The 17929-nt window shown below is 47.7% G+C and overlaps 1 protein-coding gene across 2 annotated transcripts in view; it reads right to left on the bottom strand.

Annotated features, from left to right (window-relative positions):
- Nucleotides 1–17929, bottom strand: part of FAM110A (family with sequence similarity 110 member A) — a 134440-nt gene that overhangs the window by 9626 nt on the left and 106885 nt on the right. The window contains exon 1 of one of the 2 annotated variants that reach the window (XM_025986106.2): nt 1503–1756. The exons of the other annotated variant lie outside the window; for it this stretch is intronic. The gene's annotated coding sequence lies outside the window, so the exon portion shown is untranslated. Of the gene's footprint in view, nt 1–1502; nt 1757–17929 lie in introns of those variants that run through there. 2 annotated transcript variants of the gene reach the window in all.

Here is a 17929-nt window from a genome sequence, read left to right as displayed (position 1 = left end):
AATGTTAATATAGTATTAATTCTAATATATGTATTAATATACTTAATAATATATGTTGTCCAAAAATATGCGTGGTGGCACATCAGTAACATAAAGAGCTCGTCAGCCCCTGCTGATGACCATTTAGTGTGTGTCCAGACCTGCCCTATTACAAACCAGCCTGCGGCGTCACTGCACCTACATTGCGTTGCCTAGAAGTGAGACAGCTGGGCTGAGGACGTGCTTGTAATCGTGACAGAGACGGTGTACTGTGTTCCATAGAGGCCATATGAGTTGATCTCTACCAGCAGAACACGCAGCAAATAGTAACAGTTAGCTTTAGGGCACCTGGGTGGCTCAGTCGGTTGAGCTTCCAAGTCTTGGTTTCCATTCAGGTCATGATCTCAGGGTCCTAGGATCCAGCTTCCCCTCCTCCCCCCCTTGAACTCCCCTGCAAAAGGAGGATCTGTTTCCCCTCCCCCTCTGCCCCTGCCCCCTCACCCTCAATCCCCACCCCCACTCCCACACTCCATCTCTCTCTCTCTAAAATAAATAAATCTTTAAGAAAATAATAACTGTTAGCTTTAGTTATCTTGATTAGAGGTTTTGGCACCCCTCAATTTTGCCCTGAAGGCCACCTTAGCCCCTCCTCCTATCACATTCCAGTGGAAGAAGATATCAACTCCCTAATAAGTGAAATACAGAGGACATTAGATGGGTAAATGCCACTGAGAGAAACAAAATAGACAAAGGGGAGGGCAGGGCATGGCATACAAAGTCCATAAATATCTGTTGAAAGAATAAATGAAAGACTTATTTTCTTTCTGAGTTCCCAGAGCATCCCCAGGAGTCAGGACCTGCTCTAGGTATGATGCTCCAGCCAGAGGTGTCAGCAGCCCCATCCTGAACTCCAAAGTCTCTGCTGACTAGTGGCTTAACGTTCAGTGGCTGCCTTTACCCATTTCCCCCAGCCTGGAGCAGATTCTCAAGAATCTAACAGTGGTTCCAGGGCCAAAGCACCTGCTGCCCACCCAGCACCTAACCAAGACACGTCGGTCCAGTCGGATCCCCCAAAACAGCCCTTTGAGATGGCACTGCGATTCAGTACCCTGTGGGCAGAAGGACCCCAAACGAGCGCTGAATCCAACCTCTGGCGTCCTAGAGAAGGGAAGACAGATGCCCAGAGGGGGCACCCAGGGGGCAATGCAGGAGCGGCGCAGGAGGTAGGTGATCCAGCCTGGGCTCCAGGGCATAGCAGCCTTGCAGGCTGAGGAGCTGACCACCAGTTGAGCGTCTGGACCTCTCCAGGCAAATCTAGGTCTACCCAGACTGGAGATTTCGAGGTGGAGCTGAAAGATGTGAATTGGATTCTCAACCAGGGATGGGACACTTGCCTCCGGGCGCCTCACCGTTCTCCTCCGGGAAATGGGGTACCACCTCCCGCACGTACGACGCCGGGAGGACGTATACAGCAGGCGCTCGGCGACCGGACCCCCTCCGACCCAGACCACCCGCCCCCTCACCTGAAGCCGGAGCTCGGCGAGTCCCGGCTCCGCCGGTGCGGGTCTTGGAAGAGGCTGACAGCTCGGACCCGGGCTGGGAATGGCCGCGTCCAAGGCGGCTCGGTGCGCCCCCAACCCGGCGTGGGGACCCGCAGGGGCCTCCTCCGAGCGGCTGCGCGTACCCGAGACGAACCGGGGCACCAGGCTGTCCCCAGGCCCCCACCGGCCCGGAGGTCCCCGGGGCGCAGAGGAAAGGGAAGTGAGCTCGCCGCTCTCCCCCCGCCGCCGGAATGGTTTGCCCCGGACATCCTGATTGGCTCCTCGCTTCCGTTCGAACGCCGCGCCGCCTGGGTTGCCAGGCGACCGCTTAGCTTGGGCCGCGCGAGCGAGCGCCCCGCCTCGCCAGCCCAGCCCAGCGCCGCTCTGCCCCGCTGGCCTGCTGCTCCCGCGGCCGCCGCCGCTCTGGAGCCTCGTTCTCTCCCTTGGCCAGGCCTTCCTCCCGGTCCCCAACAACACGATGAGGCGCCCTTTGGGCTCCCCAGCTAGTCTCTCGGTCCGCTTTTGCAGCTCGCTGTGTGAGCCCGGGCCAGCCCCTTTCTCTCTCTGTTCCCCTACATGCTCAGTGGGAAATTGTGAAATGTGCAAACCCAGCAGTCCTGAACTTTACTAAGGAAATGACCAAAGATATGAGCAAAGATTAATATAGCCCAGCGTTATTTGCCATAGCAAAATAATGGAAATAACTCCAATGCTCAGCAAAAAAAAAAAAAAAAAAAAAGGATTGGTTATATAAAGCCATCCTGCGGAAGAGCTAAGTTTATCTAGCCTTTTACAAATGCTGGGTCTCTTCACATGACATAGCTCCGGTCAGTGCTCATGGCATAACCCTTTGAGATAGGTACCCTTAATTATCCCCACAGTCCCGATGACTGTAATGCAGTCATTAAAAATGATGTAGTTAAAGATATTTAAAGTATGAGGAAAATGCAAAGAAAGCTTTTTAAAAGTATGTTTCAGGGATCCCTGGGTGGCGCAGCGGTTTAGGGCCTGCCTTTGGCCCAGGGCGCTGTCCTGGAGACCCGGAATCGAATCCCACGTCAGGCTCCCGGTGCATGGAGCCTGCTTCTCTCTCTGCCTGTGTCTCTGCCACCCCCCCTCTCTCTGTGCGACTATAATAAATAAATAAAAACAAAAGTATGTTTCAAAGCACTATGTATACATAACTACATATTAAGTACATAATTGTAATGTCACATGTATAACCATTTATAATAGCAGTTCATTTCTTTGTTGTGCTTTTGTGGATTTTCCACTTTCCAACACTTAAATATGTCAATGGAAAAAACCACAGGTTTTTAAAAAGGATTCGAATAAATGAACTCTAAGCACCCTTTGAGATGAGGAAATTTCACAGCTGTGAGTCACTGTTTGGGTCTAGGGCATTGTTGAATCTGAAGCCAACCTGTTTTCTAATCCAGATGGAGACTTTCATTCTTTGATTGGATTGTCATTGACTGAGCACTTACTATATACATATTTTGGGCCAGTGAGGGAGGGGGACTAATCACCAGCTATCACTAGCTTACAGTGATTGCTCGTTCTGGCATGGGCACCAAACAAATCAGAATAGATACCGTCATAAACAGGGAGTCCGACTATATGTGATGACCAGCTAAATGTCAACTGTGGCACTAACTATGCCTTCTGCTAGACTGTGCTCAAGGCCTGACACATATTTTCTCACTTGACTTCATTACTATGTGGGGAGAGAGATTCTATTAGTATTCTCATTTTATAAATGAAAAAAACTACGGTTTGTCTGGATCCCACAGGAGTCCTCTGAACCCTTCTGTTATATTGCCATGTAAACTTTGTACAACACCTGTTGGCAACAGCAGTGAGGAAGGACAAGGAGAGTTCTGTGATCATAAACGACAGAGAAAACTGAGCAGGGTCAGATTCAGACTGTATACTTCCTGAGGTTTATGCAATTTAGGGAGATTTATTTAAGACAAATCTACAAAATTACTAATTTAGAACTAGGTAATAAAAAGTGATTGGTTAGAAAGATAAAAGAAACCTCAACAAATGGCAAATTCCACAAATTTTACAAAATGTAGAAAAATAACATTATTTCTGTGAATTACAAAATTGGCATACCTCCATAATACTGGTCACAAACAAGCTTCTTCTGGCCCAATATATATATTTCATACCTCTTCTCTATTACATACTGGTGGTATTGGGCACTGTAAAACCATTCATCTATATATATTGAGATATGACCTCTGACCCTGCACTTTCATGTCACAGTGTTGGTTGTGGCAGATGTCACAGAACACCTCAGTGTGCTAGGTAGGGGTATTCCTGGAAGTCATCACCAGTTGGTAATAACTTTTCACAAAAGCGACTGGAAACAACATAATAAGACCACTAAACCCACACTAAATGTCAAGATCCCCTTAGCCAAATCCCCAAAATGCTCACACTCACTCCAACAGCATCTGACATGAAGGGAAGTCAGAATGGAAGGAGATGGTGGTTTCACCAGAGTGAGGTTCAAATATCTCACTTTGGCAAGTTTTTCAGAAGCATATGACCCCCGCAAACACATTGCTAGGGTGCCTGCCAGGCCTTAGCTTCCCTGTCATTAAAATGAGAATGACAACAATTGTGTTGTGGTTGGATTCTTCTCTGAGATGTAAAACTTTAATCAGGGGTTGGGAGGTATTTAAGATGTTTGGATAAAGGTCCTGCTGACCCTTGCATCTTCAAAACTTGCCTCTGCCCTACATGCCCTGGAGCTTAAAACAAATAGGATAACACAAAAGTCCTGAGCCTTATTCCCTTTGGCAAACAGAGGGCAGACAGAGGGCAGAAGGAACTTCCCCTGGACTCCAAGTTAGGCCACATAAAGAGACATTCTTTGGGTACACTCAGATTCTAGAACTCTGGGCATCTTCACTTGCCACCAGCATATTGGCGATGCTCCCTGTCTTCAAGGATTTGTTAAGCCCCTGGTAGCAGCTCACAGTGATTAAAATCATCCAGGGCCTTCCCTTCTCCCACCATGTGGGAGTGGGGAGGGAGAGCCTGCAAGAATAGGAGGGTGGACAAGCTGTCATTAGTGTGTCCAGATAAAAGGGAGCTAGATGATCCTTATGGTCTCATCCTGACCCAGGGTGTGAACAACAATAACATCTTGCCCCATCCACAGGCCTGCAGCTGCTTTGGTGCTTCCTCCAGCACCCTGACCTTGGCAGTGTTTCCTCTACTCAACTTGAAAATGATATGAAATCACCCTCGGATACCAGCTCCCGATCCCTTGTGCCTCCCATGGCTGTATTTTGTTTTGGCCGGTGGAAACTGGCTCTTTGGAGGCCTCCAGGTGGTTTGAGAGGCAGGCACTGGAGTGAACTGTAGACCAAGGACAGTTCCTTTCTGGTCCCAGGGGAGGCAGCCTATCAAGCCTTCACGTGAGGCCTAGTGAGAGGTTCTGAGACAGAACTGCCAAGCCAAGCCCCTCCTCAGTTCTTATCCAATAGAAACTGATCCAAGAGATGAAAAAAAAATGATTATTTTGTCTTAAGCCACTGAGTTTTGTGATGATTTGTTATGCCGCAATAGATAATACCTAGAGACTTTCACAAATCCCCATGTCCAGGTTGCAACTAGATCGGAACCTCTGGGACAGGGGCTCGGGCAGCAGGCTTCCATGTGCAGCCAAGGTTGAAACCCCCTGGGGGAGCTCCTATCAGCTTCTAGCCCAGGCAGCTCCCACAGACCTCGAGCTGGTCAGGCAGCTCTCCTCTGGGCTCCCACACCCACCGCCCCCGCCCCCCCATTCCATACTGGCTCTGGGAGCAAGTCCCCTGGCCCTGCTGTCTGAAGACTTCCTGTCAGGTAAGTAGAGGTGGCAATAGCCCCCAGCTGACCTCCTGGACATCTCCTGGTGTGCCATCTGAGAAAGGGCTTGGGGAGCATAACAATGGGCTCTCCAGGGGGGCTATTATCACTGAGCTGCTGCTTGGGCTGGGCATTCCTCTGAGCCTTGGCTTTCCATCTGGGCAGTTAGGAAAGGGCAGCTGCCAGTTTGGAAAGAGGACTATGCAAGTTGCACTCACCCCTGCAGACCACCCCACCTTCGCCTCCTCCTGGTTGGTTTCAGGATGTATTTACTCATTCAACAAATATTTTCTGAGCCCCTGGTCTGTGCCAATTATAGGAAGAAAGGTGGGAACACAGAAGTCACATTCTAGTGAGGGAGACAGAACAATAGATGAGTAACTGAACCAACAAGCGAGACGTTATAAATGAGAGTAAAGCAGAGAAAGGCAATGGGTGTGATAGAAAAGGGACGGCTTTATATATATACATGGTCAGGAAGGCCTCTCTGAAGTGAGGCCTGAAGCATAAAAAAGAGGCAGGGGTGCCCAGACGGTTCCGTCGGTTAAGTGGCCAACTCTTGGTTTCAGTTCAGGTCATGATCTTGGGGTGATGAGATGCATTGGGTTCCTGCTTGGGCATGGAGCCTGCTTAAGATTCTCTCTCTCCCTCTCCCTCTGCCCCTCACCCCATTAAAAAAAGGGGGGTGGGAGGAGAGACAGTCATGTGGAAATCTGAGAAAGGCTGAGAGGGAAAACATGTGCAAAGGTCCTGGGGCAAGAATGAGTTTGGTATATTTGAGCCAAAGGCCAACGGCTGGAACAGAAGGACAGGAAAGGATCAATGTGAAATTGCTCTAGGCCACAGGGAGGCGTTTAGAATTTAAAGATAAAAAGCAGCAATTTAAGACCAAGATCAAGAATTCTGGGATCAGTCACTCAGGGTTCCAGTCCCGGTTCTACCCCCCACCTACTGCCAGACTTGGGAACACTCCTTAAACTCTGGACTTTCAGTCGCTTTATCTTTAATGGAAATAACTGCACCTACATTGTAAGGAGTTACCTTGAGTCCCTAGGATGATGCCCGCAAAATGCTTAGCACAGGACCTGACCAAAGTACAGCGCAATAAATGTGCACTATGCTAATTGTGGATGACAATATCAGAGATTATACAGTACAACCACAGGGACTCCTGAGAAATCGCAAACCCTACACGCTTGCACCATGCAGTCAGCACAGAACAAATCAGGGCTTCCAGAAATCTTCTGGAGGTTAGAAATAGGCTGACAGCTGCAGGAAACAGGGAAAGGAGCAGACAGTCCTGAGGATCCCTCTGGATTTGGCCCTGACTGAGCCCCATTAGCTCTTCACTCCAAAACCCTCATGCCCCAGGACCAGGGACAGATTTCAAATCTGAATAGCCCAGAATTTTTTAATCCTGAGGTCTTCAAATCCTTAGAATCCCCTCAGTCTAAAACTCTAGATGCCCACCACACGCTTGAAATGGGAGAGCCAGGTTCTTGTCTCATGGAGTCGAAGAATGAATCTCTCTGACAAAGGGATTTTAGTAAAGCAATAGAAGTTTATTAAGTAAGGATACAGAGAAAGCTCTTAGAAGTGAGAGATGTCCAGACAGGGCTGCCACTGAAGATTTTTATTGAAACCAACAAGCTGGTCTTTTATTGAAAACTTGGCCAGGGGGGTAGCCCGGGTGGTTCAGCCGTTTAGCACCGCCTTCAGCCCGGGGCCTGATCCTGGAGACCTGGGATCCAGTCCCCTGTCCAGCTCCTTGCATGGAGCCTGCTTCTCCCTCTGTCTATGTCTCTGCCCCCCACCCCCCGCTCTCTCTGTGTGTGTCTCTAATGAATAAATAAATAAAATTTTTTAAAAAAGAAAAGAAAACTTGGCCAGGGAGCTTGTGGCCTTGAGATTCTTGTGCCGTCTTAGTTTGAGCAAGGACTATTGATAACACCCGTCATGACTTACTTCTTTGTGGTCTGTCATTTTCTGTGATTACATTGTAGCCACCAAAGAAAAATACTCCTAACACTCAGGGCCAATTGGTCTGGGCTATTCCCTTATCTCTGGTTTCCTTATATCTCAGAATTCCTAGGATTTTGTTTTATGAGCCTGATTCCATGGCCCCCTACCTATCTCTCCCTACCTGACACTGCCTGTCCCTTACTCACTCTGCTCTTAGACTGCATAAATGAAATGGTCTTTGGGTCATCATGCAAAGTGAAAAGAGGTGGTGGCTTTCACACAGTGAGGTTAGATCAAACCGAGCAGCGTTTCTCAAAGTAGGAGACAGGGGCATGACTGTTTTTAAATTATATGCATCAAACAGATCCTCTAGGGCAGTGGTATCTACCAAGACTTGCTGTGAGGGAGAAATGTTCTGTAGTTGCCCAGTACAGTGGCCGCTAGCTGCTTGAAATGTGACTCATATGCTCATTTTAATTTTACTGAGTTTGGATTAAGTTAAACGGCTTTTTGCCACACAAGGCTAGTGGCTATTGTATTAGCACAGCTCCAGAGTGGAAGTTGTCTTCCCCTGGATACCCTTCCATCCTTTTTTGCTGTTCTTCAGTGAGTTAGCCTCTCCCTACATGTGCTAATTTTCGCCACAAGAGGGGTCCTCAGACTGAGGACCCAACTGGAATTTTTATTTGTTTCTTTATAAAAACTTGCCTTGGGATGCCTGGGTGGCTCAGCAATTGAGCATCTGCCTTTGGCTCAAGACATGATCCTGGGATCTGGGATCAAGTCCCACATGGGGCTCCCTGCATGGGGCCTGCTTCTCCCTCTGCCTGTGTCTCTGCTTCTCTCTCTCTGTGTTGCTCATGAATAAATAAATAAATTTTTAATAAATAAATAATTAATTAATTAAAACTTGCCTTGTTAAAGGAAATTTAAATATAACAAAATTTGCCAACTTCAGGTGTTCACTTCTCTGATTTTTGACAAATGTATACACTTGCAGTCACTATAGTAGAGATGTTTCCATCACCTGGGGCACTTCCCTCTTGTGTTTTACTGTCACTTCCCTCCACCTCACTCTGACAGCCACTCATCTGTTTTCTTTCTCCATAGTTTTGTCTTTTCTGCAATATCTTATAAATGTATTGGGCTTCTTGCACTTGAAGCAAGACTAGTATTTAATGACATTGTTCTATTCCCATTCCATTATTTTTTTTTCTCCCCAGAATCTTTCCAATTATGGCAAACAATACTGAATTTCCACATATGGAGATAGCATGGAATTTCTTTTCAAATTAAATCTGTTTAAGCAAAGGGGCACATGTTTCCTTCCAAAACTTGAAGTTACTAATAGAACACGTGGATTGTGGATATAGCAACAATTACAAGAGTGAGACACAAGTCCCTCCTCTTTGGAAAAGCAACCCAATCCCACCTCTGCACGTGACAGAGGGGGAAACCAAGGCCCAGAAGGGGGAGAGGAGAGTGACTGGCCTGGATCACATCAAACAAGTGACAGAAGCAGGAGGAGGCTAGCGCTGCCCAGAGCAGATGGCAGAAGCTGAGAAGAGAGGCTTGGGTCCCCCTTAGGGTTAGAGGGGCATCCCCTCCCCTACTCTTGGGCCTGAACTAACAGAGCTGTCCCAGGTCAGAGGCTGAGCCTGACAGATGGGATTCTATAGGAGAAAATGGTTCAGAGAGTGAGGATCCTTTGTCCCTCCAGTGTTCCAAACCCAGATGGCAGGGTCAGGCCAGAGGCAGGTGGAGAAATAGGGCCCCGCCTGAACTGCAAGGTCATGGCCTGGAGATAGAATCTTTGTCTGTCATAGCACCAGAGACCCTACACCCGAGGGACTGGTATAGGCCTCTACAGCTTTCAACTTGACCCCTTAGTTCCACATGCAAATCAAATGCAAATGAGCCCAAACCCCACTGCCCTTTCATTCTTGCTCAGGCCCATCCCACAGGTCCAGACACCAACAGACACTGGGAGCCTCAAGCCCACAACCCAGGCCCATCCTCAGCACATACTCAGGCAGCTCAGACAGCTCATGCTAGAGCTGGGTTGGAAAGGGGCTCAGCTAACCCATCTCTGCCTGGAGGCTGCGGCAGACCCAGGGGCCACTCCTGCCTTCTCTCCCCCACCTGCCCTCCCTCAGCTCAGGGAAATCTTTTAAAACATAAATGGGGGATCCCTGGGTGGCGCAGTGGTTTGGCGCTTGCCTTTGGCCCAGGGCGCGATCCTGGAGACCCGGGATCAAATCCCACATCAGGCTCCCGGTGCATGGAGCCTGCTTCTCCCTCTGCCTATGTCTCTGCCTCTCTCTCTCTCTCTCTGTGACTATCATAAATAAATAAAAATTAAAAAATAAATAAATAAATAAAACATAAATGGGCATTACAAAACTACAAGAATCAAAACAGTATGGTTCTGGTATTAAAAAAATCAAGAGCCCAGAAATAAACCCATGCATATATGACCAAATGATATTTGACACAGAATACTCAATGGAGAAACCCCACTGTCTCTTCAACAAGTGGCATTGGGAAAACTGGATATTCACACGCTAAAGCATGAAATTAGACCACTATGTCACACCACTCACAAAAATTAACTAGAGGAACCCCTGGGTGGCTCAGGGGTTGAGCATCTGCCTTCGGCCCAGGGCGTGATCCCTGGGGAGGATCTAGTCCCGCGTCAGGCTCCCTGGATGGAGCCTGCTTCTCCCTCTGCCTGTGTCTCTGCTTCTCTCTGTGTGTCTCTCATGAATAAATAAATAAAATCTTTTTTTTAAAGATTAACTAGAAATTGATTAAAGACTTAAACCTAGGACCTGAAACCATAAAACTCCCAGAAGAAAATATAGGGAGAAAGTTCCAAAAAAAAAAGAAAGAAAGTTCCTTGACATTGGTCTTGGCAATGATTCTTCAGATATGACAACAAAAGCAGAAGCAACAAAAGCAAAAATCAACAAATGGATCTACATAAAACTAAACAGCTTCTACAAAGCAGAAGAGAAAGTCAGCAAAGTGAAAAGGCAGTAGCCCAAGTGTCCATTGATACATCAATGGATAAAGAAGAAGTGGTATATATGGTGGTATATATATGTGTATAGGCCATATTTATGTGTATATGTATGTGTGTGTATATATATATGCATATATATACACATACATACAGTGGAATATTATTCAGCTATTAAGAGAATGAAATCCTGCCATTTGCAACAACATGAACAGAGCTAGAGAGTGTAAGAGTATAATGCTAAGTGAAATAAGTCAGAGAAAGACAAATACCGTATGATTTCGCTCATATGCAGAATTTAAGAAACAAAACAAATGAGCAAAGGAAAAGAGAGAGAGAGAGAGAGATAAACCAAGAAACAGACTCTTAAGTATAAAAAACAAACTAATGGTCACCAGAGGAGAGGGTGGTGGAGGGATGGGGGGAGACAGATGAGGGGGATTAAGGAGTACACTTGTGATGAGCACCAGGTGTTGTATGGAAGTGTTGATTCATTATCTTGTACACCTGAAACTAATATTACACTGTATGTTAACTATATTGCTATTTAAAATAATAATAATAATAATAATAATAATAATAATAATAATAAATGAAAAGCCAACCTATGGAATGGGAGAAAATATTTGCAAACATATATCTGATAAGGGGTTGATATCTAAAATATATAAAGAACTCACATAACTCAACAGCAAACAAAACTTCCAATTAAAAAATAGGCAGAATTTTCGAATAGACATTTTTCCAAAGAAGATATACAGATGGCCAACAAGTACATGAAAAAGTGCATGTCATTCATCATCAGGGAACTACAAGTCAAAACCACAATGAGATATTACCTCCCACCTGTTGGAAAGCTATTATCAAAAAGACAAGAGATACCAAATGCTGGTGTGGATGTGGAGAAAAGGGAACCTTTGTGTGTGCTGTTGGTGGAATTATAAATTGGTGTGGCCACTATGGAAAACAGTATGAAGGTTTAATAAAATATTATTTAAAATGGAACTAGAATATGATCCAGCTCTCCCATTTCTGTGTGTATAACCAAAAAAAAATGAAATCAGTATCTCTAAGATATCTGCACCCCAATGTTTGTGTTAGCATTATTAATAAGAGCCAAGACATGGAAAAACCTAAGTGTCTAGCGACAAACGAATAAGTATAGAAAATCTAAGATGGATGGATGGATGGATGGATGGATGGATGGATAGACAGGTAGATAGAATGGAATATTGGCCAGCTATAAAAAAAAAAAAAAGAGGGAAATCCTGCCATTTGCAACAACATGGATGGACATGCAGGGCATCATGCTAAGGGAAATCATTCAGAAAGAGAAAGATCATATGTGATCTCACTTATATGAGGAATTTTAAATAAAACCCTGAATTTACAGAAACAGAGTAGAATGGTGGCTGTTAGGGGTTGAGGGGAAAATGGGGAGATGTTGGTCAAAGGATCTAAACTTCCAGTCATAAAATGAGTAAGTCCTGAGAACCAAAATGCACAGCATGGTGACTACAGTTAAGATTGCTGTATTATATATTTGACAGCTGCTAAGAGAGCAGATCTTAAATATTCTCACCAAGGCACTATGTTATACACACACACACACACACACACACACACACACACACACACAGAGGTAACTATGTGAGGTGATACACGTGTTAACAAGGCATTGTGGTAGACGTGTGTGATATATACATGTATTGAATCTTCACATCGTGCACCCTGAACCTACACAACATTACATGTCAGCTGTATCTCAGAGCTGGAAAGAAAGCAAATCAGATCCCAGCCTCTTCCCACTCACATCTTCCCACTGGCCTTGGAGGACTCAGAACAGCCTTCCCCACCCAGCCTGGCCCTGCTTCCTCTCAGACCTCATCCCTGCAGCTGCCTTTTGTCCCCTGCCATAGCTGGTTCGCCCTTCAGAGCCTTTGCAGATGCAGTTCCCACTGCCAGGAATGCCTTTCCACTAGATCTTCGCCTGCCAGCTCCTTCTCACTCAAGGCTCCACTCAGATAAATGTCACCTTCTCAGCAAGGCTCTCGAATGCTGTTCCAAAGCTCCTGTCTGTCTTACACTCCATAAATAACATCTGCGACTATTTTGTATACTTGTTTTCATTTGCCTCTCCTCACTGACTGTCAGCTCCACTAGGGCAGGTGCCTTGCCTGTATCTCCCAAGCCTAGAACATCACCTGGCACAAATACTTGTGAGAAAAGGAAGAAGGGATGGGGAGAGAGGGGAGGAAAGGCCAAATGCCCAGGCCCAGAGCCCTGAAGAGGCAGACAGATTTGACAAAATGTAGTAATAATCATTTGTTCATTCAACACATTTATTGAGCCCCTACTATGTGCCAGGCACCAAGGTAGGGGCTGGAGACACAGTGGAGAAGGAGACAAATGCTCTCAGCTTTTCCTGTCCACAGCTGTCAGGAGAGACAGAGAAGCCATTAGGGTTACAGTTCTGAGTCATCAAGGGCAGCGGTGGAGTCCAAATGAGGGGCCTGAACCCATGCCAGAAGTCAGGGTGGGCTTCTAGGAGGAGGTGGCATCTGGTTTGAAACCTGAAGAGTGAACAGGAGGGAGCTAGCCAGCCCAGAACAGAGAAAGGTTTGAGGTAGGAAGCTGGGTCACAGGGTTCACACAGGTCACACAGGTCCTAATGAGGTACTGTCAGGTGGTGGCGTGGCAGGGAGTGATGCAGTGGGGAGGCCCTGTCCTAGCATTACCACTTCCCCCATTTTACAGACAGAAACACAGAGCCCCAAATCAGAGTAAGGACAGGCCCACACGCTCCCAGCTCCCTGCCTGGTGATCTTCCCACTACATCTCCAGAACCTTCTGCAGCCTTGGGAAGGAGCTACTCTCTTGTCCTGCTTACATCTCCCTACCCCTGCAGGCCAGCCCTGTGTTAAATGGCACACATCCTGACATGGAGAAAGAGGTTCCCTTTCCAAGTTCAAGTCTTATTCCAACAGTGAGAAAGTCTCTGCTGCAGCTGCTCTGTCTTTAACAACCCATGCCCACTCATCACTCTTACAACAAATAAAGGGCAGGCCTCAGCTATAGCCTGGGTGCCATGTAGTTTGACACTGGGTCCATTTCCAGAGGTACCTTCTATTTATGGCAGAAGACACTTGCTTTCATTTCATGCATCAAGTTTTCTTTCACAATAAATCCATTGTTGGGGCATCTGGATGGCTCAGTCAATTGAGCATCTGACTTTTGATTTCTGCTGGGGTCATGATTTCAGGGTTGTGAGATTGAGCCTTGCGTCAGGCTCTGCCCTCAGCACAAAGTCTGCTTGAGGTTCTCTCTCTCCCTCTGCCCCTCCCCCCTACTTGTGGGCATGTTTGCTCTCTCTCTCAAATAAATAAATAAAATCTTTAAAAAATAAAAATAAATAAACCCATTGTCAACTGTGAAACACATTTTGGGGACACTTGGGCAAGTCAGTTGTGGACTAAATATTAGGTATCGGAGAAAAATCAACATTCTGGAGTGAAACAATGCTCCAGTGGTATGTGGGGAAATAGCCTTATTTTTTAGAGATGTAGACTAAAGTATTTGAGGTGAAAATTCATATCTATAATTCACATCACATTATCTCAAAAAGAAATAGAAGTAGTATTATGGGAAATGCTAATGGTAATCTGGATGTTGGGTATATGGTTTACAACATTATTCTCTATTTTTCCATGTGTCTAAATTATTCAATGTAAAAATAAATAAATAAATAAATAAATAAATAAATAAATAAATAAATAAAATGATTCAGTGTAACTCAGTGCAAACCAAGTGACATAAAGAAAAGCATTAAGAAGGAATCATGAGGGCAGAGCCTGGGTGTGGCCACAACTGTGAGCATGAAACGAGAACGGGGGAAGGCAGAGCAAGAGAGGAAGAACTTTCTGGGCCCGGCAAGCCAGGCCTGTGTGTGGGCCCCGTGCAGCCCAGCCCTGCCCTGAGGCTCCTTCCCCTGGAACACCCTGATTATCACCCTTAGCACTGGCCCCTGGTGCTCTGACGGTTCTAGGGGCCTGGCCGCAAGGTGTTTGCTCCCCTTTCCCAGGATACGGCTCTTGGTTCTGGGGCCCAGCAGGAGGCCAGCACTTTAGCTGCCTGGGAGCCCTGAGAGGCCAGGCTGCTCTGCCGGGGTCTGCAGGGGGTAGTGGGCAGAAGGGCACTGCACCTTCCCTCACCCTTGGGATCTGCACCTAGGCATCTGCCCTCTTGCACTGTCTACCTCATTGGACAGGCAGAGAAACTGAGGCCTAGGCCTGACCCAGGTTCCCTGTTTCCAGGGCCTGGCCTTGTCCTGAAGACCTCAGACACATAATCATACAGAGAGAAGAGGAAAGAGAAGGCCCGGTGCACCCAAAGGGCCAGAAGCTCATCTCTGGCCCCCAGCAAGTCAGGGTCATAGGTAGAGGGTAGGGGATAGGACCCCAGGAGTGTGAGGTCTCTGGATGGGGAAGTCGGCACAGGCTGTGAGCCCCCAGTCCTAGGGAGACGGTTCTCCCTCCCCAGCTGTGCCCCCTCCATCAGTACAGCCCCAGTGTCCCCAGCCTGCGGCCAGGTGATCCCTCTCCTCGTTCAGGCAGAAACCTCAGTGTCACTATCAGTCCCTCCCTCTCACTCACTGCCAAGCCAGGGAAGTGTGCTCCTCAAGGCCTCCCCTTCCATTCAGCCAGTGAACAAATATCCTTCCACATGCCAGGCACCAACTAGGCACCAGGACCTCCCCTCTGAGCCAAACAGACACAGTCCCCCCACTGCTGAGCTGACACTGGAGGGAGACAAACAGTAAGCAAGTGAAACAGTGAACACACAGCACACCATCGAGGGCACAGTTAACAAAGCTAGAGAGGCATAAGAAGGTAGAGAGTGGCAGTGACCAGACTATTTTAATTTAGGCTCACCTCTGAAGGGTGAGATTGAGCAGATGCCTGAATAAAGTGAAGGAGAGGCCACGGGGCTTACCTGGGGAAAGAGGGCATGTGCAAGGGCCCTGAGGCAGAGAACAAGTTTGCCACCTGAGGCGACGGCAAGGAGGCCGGTGTGGCTGGAGTGGAGAATGCAAGGCAGGAGGGAGAGCCATGTGGTCCCATGTAGTGGGGCAGGATAACACCGGGCCAGGTGAGTTCTAGGTTGGAGAACAGATGGGGTTGGGAGGGTTCTGAGCTGAGGGGGCAGGCTCTGATGAGTTTCAAGAGCATCCGGTTGGCTAGAAAGGGAGAAAGAGGAGAAAGGGCGGCAATGGGATGGCCAGTGAAGAAAGTACTGTGACAGCCAGGCAGCAGGCAAGACATGAAGGGCTGGCAGGCGGTGGTGGCAGTGGAGGGGTACAGAGGTGACCCGATCTGAATCTGCTAAGGAATCAGAAGTGGGGTGTGCGGGCCTCCCCGGCGGCGCAGCGGTTTGGCGCCACCTGCAGCCTGGGGTATGATCCTGGAGACCTGGGATCGAGTCCCACATCGGGCTCCCTGCATGGAGCCTGCTTCTCCCTCTCCCTCTCCCTCTGCCTCTGTCTCTGCCTCTCTCTCTGTGTCTATGAATAAATAAATAAAATCTTTAAGAAAAAAAAAAAGAAGTGGAGTGTGGGAGAAAAAAAGAAGTTGGGAGGGAAGATTAGCAGCTCCATTGTAGAGCCCTTGCTCCTGACCGTATCCCCAGTGCACGGAACACTGCTGATCTCAAGTTCCCGGGAGAGAAAAAGCAAATAAACGAAGAATCCCAGCCTCCGTCCCAGCTTCAGACCGGCCCGGCTTTTTTCAGTCTGTCAGAAGGCGAGCTCTGCTGGCTAATCTGGGAACTGCAAGCCCTCAGCTTGCAAGTGTTCGGGACCAAAAGAGATCCTGGAAGATTCCCAGCTGGATAAAAGCGGAGACCACACCCACCCACCACCCATTTTACTGATGAGATACTGAAGCCCACCGAGGGTTCAGGTCTAATCTGTATCTCAACAGCCACCCCTTCTGGTCTCCCAGCTATTGTTTTCCAGAGCTGAAGGAGTCTTTCAGAGACTCCCCTACCCTCCCATAGGGTGCTGGGAGTTCCATCCTTGGTGTTCCTAGTTCCTAGGAACCATCATGCTGTCTTGGCTTGCATACATTCCAAGTCTAGGCACTTCCCAAATCCCCAAATTATCCCACACCATCCCCACTTAGCTGGATGGGAAATCTTTACCCCATCTGGGCGGGAGTCTCCACTATCCTTCACTCCTGGAATCCTGCCCCTGGGACCTAGCAGAAATCAGCCTGCAAGAATGCATTTGTCACACATACCCCTCCCAGCCCGGCTACTGCAGCTTAAGTAAAGAGCATGCTCACTCCTCTGCACACATTCAGATGGCACCACAATTTCCTCCCCTTTCACCTCTTGGCATGCCCTTGAGCTGTCACTGTTCTTCACACAGGACAGAGCCAAGGAGAGGAAAGGAGGTCCTCCTGGGTATGTTCTGAGAAGAGCAGGGGAGGCTCTCACCTCCCTTGAGCTACATGGAAGACCTCTATTGATGCAATACAAGATGGCATTTGATGTTTCTGTCATTTCTTTATCTTCATTTTTCTTTTCTGAAAGTAATTTTTTTAAGATTTTATTTATTTATTCATGAGAGACACAGGTACAGGGAGAAGCAGGCTCCCCACAGGGAGCCCAATGTGGGACTCCATCCCAGGGTTCCAGGATCCTGGCCTGAGCTGGAAGGAGATGCTCAACCACTGAGCCACCCAGGTGTCCCTTTAAAGTAATTTTTAATTTTAGGTTACACAACCAACAGGATTTAGACTCCTAGGAAATTAAAATATTTAAGGCTAAAGTCCTCTCTGATCACTCCTCATCACCCTTCCCATTCCCTGACCCCTTCCACACACACAATTCCAAAGGTAACCACTGTTGCTGATTTTGAAATTCCTCCTTCTAGACTTTTTCCTATGGATGTATATGTGGTAAACACCACACACACACACACACACACACACACACACAGCCCTAATAAATATGCAGCATTTATTGGTAGGAATTTCTTTTTTACACAAACGGCATCATACTGTACGCATTTATCCTGTGACTTTTTTCTCCACTATGTTCTGGGCTCTTGAATTCAACTCACAGATAAGAGGTCATAATCACTTTGATGGGGGTTCCATCATGAGACCAGTCCTTAGAGCAGACTGCTTTAGAGGCACTCTTAGAAGCTCCTCTAACCCTCCCTAACTCTACGTCTCCCTTTCTCTCGCTCTCCTTCCTCTCACCTCCCTCCTTTTCCCTGGCATTTAGGCCCCACAGGACCCCTTGAGAGAAGGTCCTAATTCCGGACAGGCTCATCTTGGGAGGTGGTGGCACTGTGCGCCCCCTGGTGGCCTCTATGGGTAACTTCGGCAGCGTCCCCAGCCCCTCTTCTGCTCACCCACCCATCCACCCATCAACCCATCCACCCATCCACCCATCAGGAAGCCCTGCCCACCCACCACCTAGGCGTGAACCTTCCCGCGCCTGCCCCGGGGGCCCTGTCGCGGATTAGCTGATTTCCGCTCTGGAAACTCTC

Source organism: Vulpes vulpes, chromosome 14, assembly GCF_048418805.1.
Source record: "Vulpes vulpes isolate BD-2025 chromosome 14, VulVul3, whole genome shotgun sequence".
Classification (NCBI taxonomy): Eukaryota; Metazoa; Chordata; class Mammalia; order Carnivora; family Canidae; genus Vulpes; species Vulpes vulpes.
Note: the sequence above shows the minus strand (reverse complement) of the source record. Positions and strands in the feature narration are given on the sequence as shown.